Source organism: Patiria miniata, unplaced genomic scaffold (genome assembly GCF_015706575.1).
Source record: "Patiria miniata isolate m_02_andy unplaced genomic scaffold, ASM1570657v1 HiC_scaffold_10, whole genome shotgun sequence".
NCBI lineage: Eukaryota > Metazoa > Echinodermata > Asteroidea > Valvatida > Asterinidae > Patiria > Patiria miniata.
Genome location: NW_024037048.1, coordinates 10,693,044 through 10,701,909, shown reverse-complemented (window position 1 = coordinate 10,701,909; position 8,866 = coordinate 10,693,044). Strand labels below are relative to the sequence as shown.

General features: G+C 40.3%; 1 long non-coding RNA gene across 1 annotated transcript; it reads left to right on the top strand.

The window, feature by feature from the left end:
- The first annotated feature begins 5,303 nt into the window (after positions 1-5,303).
- On the top strand, positions 5,304-6,816 carry LOC119737829. Its single transcript, XR_005272409.1, has 2 exons — positions 5,304-5,439; positions 6,422-6,816. It is a non-coding gene; the product is annotated as an uncharacterized LOC119737829 (long non-coding RNA).
- The last annotated feature ends 2,050 nt before the right edge of the window (positions 6,817-8,866 follow it).

The window sequence follows — 8,866 nt, the reverse complement described above, 5'->3', positions numbered from 1 at the left end:
TATCCACTACTGTCCTCCATGGGAAAAACAGACTCATGGTGTGACAGTGTGACGTCCAAGTAAGTAGTCTCTGAATTTTTCAGAGACGGCCCACTTGAGGGCCAAAAACTCTAACTTAATACTAGAGAGATCTGCATATCCCTTTTCAGCACCTCGGAGACTCCTGCTGGCAAAAGCCACGGAATGAAGCTTTCCCAAGTCATCTAACTGGCAGAAACAAGCTCCCAAACCGATTAACGAGGCATCAACCTCTAGAACAAAGTCATGGTTGAAGTCGGGATACCACAAGACGGGTGCAGTACAGAGAGCCTGCTTCAAACTCCTGAAGGCCTGATCAGCCTCATCTGACCAACAGAACACCGAACGGGTGTTCCCTGCTTTTTCCTCTTCCTTACGGGTCAAGGCATGCAAGGGCTCAGCCACCTTCGAGAATCCCGAAACAAATCGCCTGTAATAAGAGGCTAAGCCGATAAATGATCTCAGCTGCTGTACAGTCGCTGGGATGGGCCAATCCCGAATGCGTGCAGTTTTATCCGGATCTACTGATACTCCATCGCTACTGACGATGTGACCCAGATGTCGAACAGAAGTCTGGAAAAGCTGACACTTCTTACCATTTAGCTTGAGACCATAGCGTTCAAGCCGTTCAAAGACTTTGGCTAGACGCCCCAAATGTTCCTCATATGTACATTGTTTACTGAGTGAACGTTGCTGACTTGGTGTACATTGTTTACTTGGTGTACATTGTTTACTGAGTGAACATTGTTGACTTGGCCGTGCATTGTTTACATTAGTGTACATTGTTGACTTAGCAGTGCATTGTTTACATTGGGTGCATTGTTCAAGCGTGCGCGTTGCTGCTTGGTTGAAGCTGTCAGTTAACTCCCAAGTGTAATTAAGTGACCCTGATAATTAACAACCCCATCAAAACTCAATCACTACTGCATATTTCTTGATTATTGTATAATAAAGTACGATTATATTTGTGGTGCCGACATTCCTGTTGTCCATGTGTATTTGTTGTGGTTTATTGTGCACTTAACAGTGGGTAATCACAATCATCATAATCGGCGGTATATTTCCTCCAAAACGGACCTGCTCCCTAGGCCTTGAGGTCGCTCTGAGTGGTCTCTCGTCTCGGGAAAGCTTGCGTTCGGGAAGATCAGCTACACTCTAATAGGTGTCAGACTTGGTCCCAACGAACTTAGGTTTGGCCCGGGGAGATCCCCGCCACAGTATGCAACTTTCACGTACATGCCCTGTGGCGCTACGTGTACAGTGCACAGAGAAACGTATCACGTGGAGAAAGTTTTCAGACTTTGTCCACGGACAAGACCATCAGAAAATTCCCACTTGTGTCAATAATAAAACGACATAACATAAAAATGAATATGAACATGCCCAGTAGTTGATTATTGTTAGCCTGGTATGTGTGGGTTGTCTGGCTCGATTCCTGGTGCTTGTAAAATGAGGTGTTTTCGGCATAAATTCAAAAGGGCAGCTCACAAGAACGCATTAAGACGAGAGAGAGAGAGAGAGAAAAGTGGGCGGAGCAAATTTGGTATCGAATTAAAGGGGACAACAAGATCTTTGATTTGAGTGGTATGTCATTGGGATGGAATATAGTTGAGGGTGATTTTGTGGGTCAAAAAAACCTTTTTGGTTAAAAGACCTGTTTTTTTCCGGCTAAAATCATGGATTTTGGGTAGTCCATGGTATTGTGAGATGTTGTTTTGAAATCAGAGAGAAAGGCTCAAATTCTATGCCAAAAGAGTTTTTGTAATTGATTATTAGTATCTTAAATGTATCTTAAAACTTGTTCCAAAGATAAGTGGAAAAGTGAGGTACCTTAAGTGATAAAATCGTGACACGGGTGGACAAAAGCACATTTTCACACCAAAGCATCTCCATTGTTTACCTTTTCGAAAACAAGATAGAATACAAAAATCGGATGATGGGAAGGGCCATTTATTACATCATTATGACGTCATCGGCTTATTATAACACACTTATACATTAAAATTGAGATATTAGTTAGGAATAAGCCATTGATCGTTTTTTTTACATTTAATATACGTTTCTGAGATCAAGGAAATCAGTGCAGTTGCCAATTTTGTTCTTAGTTCTTTAAAATATTTAAATACAAATAGTTTGATAAGATGAGGGATGTTTTTTCTAATTTAATGTATTAAATTAAACATGTATGTACATGTACATTTGACCCTCGCTCCTATCCCCTGTTGTGATCAATGATTCGTTAAAATGCAATGTCTTACGTCATGATTATCTCATAAATGTTACCTCAGGAATGATGCCACGAGGCATTATTTTCCACAAAAGTTTCTACTATCCCTTCCGCTACGTATTCTACATCAACTGGCAATGCATTTATTGCCCTAAACCCTTCAACATTAGCCAGGAGTTGAGCATATACTTCTCCGGCGTTACAATTTAAACCTTTTTGTGGACAACGTAGTTTTTCTGGTGTAGTTTGCATGCAGATAATGCAAGCAGTCCAATCCATGATGACTGTCCTGAAATACGATAGTAACAGTTCACATAAGCAATACAAAGGTAGAATGTTCAAACCAATTATACGTTGGAAGTTTGTAAACTTGCAAAGGTATATTTTACGCAAGATGAATTATATCTACAATTTCTACAAAGACTTCTGTTCATTTTTACCAAAATCTCTCATAATTAATGTGGGGGCACGTAACCTCCATCCATGTAGCGGCTGCCCGGATACAAGGTTATATTTAGATTGACCCATGTTGTTGTTTACGTCTGACCTATGCAAATGTGGCGCTTGTTAACCCAATGCCCCTTCACTTTTGAAACAAGTAGGTCCATAGTTTTAGAGGGTTTCTCTTACATTTTCTTCTTATAATTGTATAAGAATGGAAATTTTGTGTAAGTGTAAGTTCCTTTTGAGCATATTATGTCATTTACGGGTGTAGTTAATCCGTAACAGAATTTGTTGAGGGTGCAATAATATTTTAGAGACACTTGGTGATGTGTCCGCATCGTGCGGTAGCGCGCGCGAAACAGGCACTGCTTGACTTCAAACTTTTGGACGGCAGTCACTTATTTTTGTAGCCGGGAATTCCTCGGTGAGATTTCACCTTTCCTATGCTGTTTGCCAGCATAATCATGTGCTGAGAGGGAAGGTGGGCGCCTCTGGAACCTGTGGTGAGTGTCCTTTTTATCATAACTTTGCGGGAAACTTGCGTTTTTGTGACACTTTCACTCACGAACTTTCCAAATTTGTAGCGTCGTCGTCATAGCTACAGTCGTGCATATTCCCACACACAATTATATGCACAGCGCACAGCGTATGAACTCCCGTTGTGTGTGGGGGTGTGTGCTGGAATTTACTACCTTACGGAGACATGAACTCAATAGGGAACAAAAGATTGTATACGTCTCCAGAAGAACATTTCTTTAGATGAATACGTCTCCACAAGAATAGTCCAAATTTCAGCCCAGGAAATTAATTCTGGTTAAAATAAGAGCAATTTGAAACTTCAATTTCAAACTCGAAAACTTTACTACACGAGAACAAAGAAATGTCTCCACAGGAATACAAATTCCAGAATGTGTGTGTGTACACATTCACCATGTACATGTATTTTGACCGTAGTGTTGTCTCGTCTTATTTTTCCGTAGGCAATATGTAGGCGCGGTCTACTAAGACCTTCATTTATTGCACCTGGGAATCTTTTTCAGCAATCTTTACTGGATCTTTTTCAGCGATCTTTACTGGATCTTTTTCAGCCATCTTTACTGGATCTTTTTCATCCATCTTTACCATACGGGATCTTTTGTACTCTGATTCTGCTGATGATTGAATAAATTCTTCATTAATTGTTGAAGATATAATCTGGTGATGCTATGTAATTCATCTAGATAGCCTCCAAGTTCCAACACACTTATCCTAATTTAGTTTGGGATCGAACTCCCTTCATCATACTGTGACACCGCAGTACTGAAATCACTTCATTAATAAACAAGACTACAGATGAAGCTTTTTTAAAGATTATTTATTTGCACGATCTCAGTCGCATGCAATCCAGCTTTGTGGAAACAAGAAAGGATAAACTACTCACACAGTGGACCTTCAGAGATGCTCTGCTCGTGTCACACAGAAGATGATGTCTGATGGATACTTCAATAGGATAGACGGTCCATCAACGACAAGGATGGTGCATTTAATCGAGAAATACGCTTGTGCTTGTGCATCATGGATAATTGTTTGTCTTTTTCACGTCCCAAACTAAATATTGATTGTTCGGTTGAGTACCGGGACGAATTAGAATAAATCTGCTTTATCATTGATATGTAAATGAGACACGGTAGAGTGGTTAAGGGCGGGTAATTTGAATAAGGAGTGGCACAGGAATGTGTGCGTGGTTGGATTGAAGGTAGATCACTTCAATTCACGCATGCGAGCAGCAACGACCACACACAATTTTTGTGGCGCTGTACTTCCATTGCGTTATATCAGCAAATGGGAGAGACGGCAGTTTTGCTCTCCAAAAGTCAATTAGACGTCTCATTTTAAGAAGCTACATTACATTCAAGGCTATACTGACAACAGAGCTCGCCCCTACATCGGTATCAATCAAGACAAGACAGTTGTCAATAGCAGAGGGACCGAAGATCGGAAGGCAGAAAGCCAGTTTACGAAGCCAAGTTAAATTACAATCTTTTTAATTTGCAAAAATGTAGTTGCAGATGTTGAAATTCACAGAAGATTTTTTTGAGAACGGAGAGAATTCTGGTTCCGAACGAAGAGGGTTCTGGCGATTTACTTTCCCACTGTGAATTGTGGGGACTTTTACACTAGTTCTTTTGTTATAAAATGTAACCAGTCCCAGAAAATGGTCAATTTCAGAAAACTCACACTCTACTTGTTTGAGGCGAAATATAGGCCCTAGATTAAATCGATGTTCTGCCATATACAATTTGTTGGAATCCCATAATAAAGCCGTTTATCATTAATCCTTTGTAAGTTTCAATTCAGTGACAACTGGTGAATGTCGTCCGAAAAGGGAGTAGATAGCCCTGGCATCAATCAGTCAAATTTGGTGATACGCCCATATTTCTTTGTTCCTTGACAACGTAATGATTGACGTTGAAGTTTGATCTGAAAATCTTAAATATCACCTTGTGAGCGTTTGACCAATCAAGTTTTCCTGGGTTTCACAGAAATTGTTTTTTCCAATTTGTTCCAATTCCTACCATCATATGTGTCTTTAAATTGTACCAAAATAGTACGACCGCTGAAAAAAGGGATAGTTGTCTTATAAGACAGCTTGGGACACTCCAGTTTCCTTCAGAAAGCCATAGACTAGAGAGCACAGTGCTCAAACCAAAAGTGGTTGGTTCAAAAATGCGCAAAACGGGGTTGAAGTGGTGAGGAAGTTGGTTCAGAAGGTGAGAAATGCAGAATTATGCATACATGTCATGTATAGATGACTTGCTTAACGATGGTTTAGAGATTTGCCATCTTATTTCATCTTATAAGAATTGCTTTCAGAAAGTCGGAGAGCACATGCTCAACTTAAGCGGAGAATGTATTTGGTTTAGCAAAGTGTTTTTGTCTAGTGCGAAGGTGGAGAAGTGTAGAAATACAAAATGTCTTTTAGACGAAGATTGAGTTTGCCAGTTCCTTCAAAACCAGAGAGAATATTTAGTTCTAGTAGGCTTGACTTGAGATTCGTAAGTCCAAAGGTATTTAGAATCCCGTTTCACTGATGTATTTACATCTGTTTCTCAACAAAGTTCACTAGTCTTGTTCAGAGTCAAATTTCCTTCACTTTCAAAACTGTTCCACCGATGCTGGACGCACTGGCAGTACAAAAGGGATTCAATAGAACATTTGGGCATCGGTCAGATAGCGAGATGACTAGAAGCTCGACTCGGAGAGAATCGAATGCAGTGAAATTGGCCTCAAGTTAACCCTTCTATGGAAACATGCATGGTCAGCCTAGTTTATTGCTTGGCCTAATCTTGGCTATAACCCCATTGGTTTAACATGAAAGCCACGAGTATCACCACACTAGAGTTTAGTGGTTTACGTGGCAATAAAGTTAGGGTCAGAGTCGTTTTTGACAGAAGTATAAAACGAGATGCGTTCAGAACGCCAACAAGACAGTCTCAGCAGACTTACACCAAAATATGGTGATATCCTCAGCGGATGTTTGGTATTGTAAACGTTACAATTGATATCCCCAGCGGATGATGATTCAGATTTGGCAAATAAGCTGTTCTTTTGTATTCAGATAATAGTTGTAGCAATAGGCAGTGGGAAATGCGCTTTTAATTAAATGCCCTTAATAAAGAAAGTGTTTAATAAGTTGACGCATGATTTTAATCTCGTTAAAGTAACAATCATTGTTATTTTCCTTTTTGGAAGCTCATCTTCAACAGCGATAATTGGAGGCAGCGGATTCCTCAATCAGCCAAAAGTCAAGAGCTGGATATAGTCTCGCCAGTCAACTGCCTTCCATGCTACTCGAGTCACAAGCCCCATCAACAGTCTCGCAGTACAGATCATCCTTCACGAGATGGCGACAATGGGCAGAGTTGCACGGAATATCATCCCTACCCGCAGATCCTTACATGGTAGCCTTATACCTGATCCATTTTGGAACTCTGTAACATCACCATGCACCTACAGTCACAAACTCTCTAGCTGCCACGTCATGGGTTCATCTCATGGCTAGTTGGGGACCATGATACAACCAAAGACCCTCTGGTGTCATACACCGCGCTAAAGGTCTGACAAGAACACTGGTTAAGCCAAAGAAAGATCCAATTACACCAGATATTCTTTCTGATATGCTGCCAAAATAGGGTAAAGACCGTTCAATACACATCTTATGTCATATAAGAATCGATCCTGGCCAGCCAAGGCCCTTATTTCATATACCGGGTCTTATTGGCTCAGTGAGTTAGCCGCACTTTAATTGAAGTATTTACGTGTTATCTCATGCACTCGGCCATGTGAATTCAGTTATTATTGCGAGGTAATTATTGTCAACATGTACAGTTGCAATGTTGGAATTGTATGTCAAGTGAGTCAAAGTCTTCCCTTCAGATAAAGACCTTCTTTTGTGTTGTGATTTCATAGAGGTATAAAACGATGAAGTACTCGAGAGTTTGAGAGGGAAAGTTAGAGTTTTCCTAAAGCAGCCAATGCTGCTGTTGGAGTCGTAGCGGCTATTAAAGCAGATATCCAACAGAGACAACGAAGGATACTTTAATATATCCAAGAGAGTGATTGCAATATGATGTTAAATATCTAAATCCTTGTGGGGATTCAGCATTACAGACCCGTTCTTTATAGTTCAAAACCTTTACAAACTGCAGGACATGACTTGCTGCACTGGTATTGTGTTTGTAATGGTTACAGCCCGATAGTACGAAGGTTCTCTAGTCCGAAGGGTCATTAGTCCAAAGGTTCGTTAGTCCGAAGGTTCAATAGTCCGAAGGTTCGATAATTCGAAGGTTCGATAGTCCGAATAGACGATAGGGTTCGATAGTCCGAATTGAGAAAAAGGTCCGATAGTCCGAATTGAGAATAAGGTTCGATTGTCCCAATGGGCAATACGGTTCGTCAGTATGACTCTTCGGACTATCGGACCTTAGTACTGTTGATTCGGACTAACGGACCTTACTGTCGATTCGGACCATCGGACCATCGTAGAGTCTTTTCGGACTATCGAACCTTATTGTCAATTCGGACTATCGAACCTTCGGACTATTGAACCTTATTTTCAAGCCCGCTGGAACAAACTTTTGCCAAGGGGTGCTGGAATTTCTGAAGGACGGAAAAAATAATGTGAACGCGGAGCGCAAAGCCCTTACGGCGAGGCTTAAAGGGCCCCTGAAAGTTTTGGAATATGGATGCTCTGTTGTGCAATATGAGGCGATTCCTAGCCACTTTCATATGACTTTTTTAGCAAACGTTTTTTTTTTTGAGATTATAAAGACAATTTATTTCACTTTTTGTTTAGAATATACTGTTGCTGAAAATGTTGGATTCTGGATGCACTGTGTTGAAATATACTGAAGTATATACTTAAACTTATAAAACCCGAAAGGGTGTTTTTTGGTTCAAGTTAAAACAAAATGGTTCCACTGGAAGCGGGTGAATTTCTGTTCATAAAAATATTCACATAGGCCTAAACGATGTAGCTCTTGATATATTTGCAGTGTTACTTGTTTGTTACAGGGAATGGCAAATATAAAAGACTAACAGATCTTTATGTTTTGGCAAGTTTGGGGCTAGGCTAGGATTTATCGGTCTACTGAGTTTTTATGAGAAAAAAACTTGCAAAGGGTAACACATGAATAGCTTGTTTATTAAAACGAAACTACACTGGAACTAGTTTCAATGGAAGCCCGTCCCACTCCTATTAGGTTGGGATGTGTGTGAACCTTGATATTTGTTAATGTTGAGTACAAAATGCTAGCAACGTCAATGCAACTTTTAAATGAAAAAAAAACCTTCAGGGAAAATGTATGAACTTTGCCCCTATTCAAAGATCGAATGAAAAAAATCGTGGCAAGCATAATCAACTTTGCCACCATTGTCATGGCCGAGGTTATTTGGGGGGGGGGGTCAAAGCATCAGGGCGGAAATATCATAGACATGTCATGATTTTAGATACATTGAGAGAAATATCGATTCTGCACTGCCAGAAAAAATTTAAAAATACCTCCTCCTGATATTTTACAGTGTTACTTTGTGCTAGACGTTCGAAGCGCCGCGCTTAGCCGCAGCAAAACTAGAAACGAACAAAACGAAGGAGATATTTTTAGAGCAAGCATAATGTATAGCGCAGCGGCGCAATTT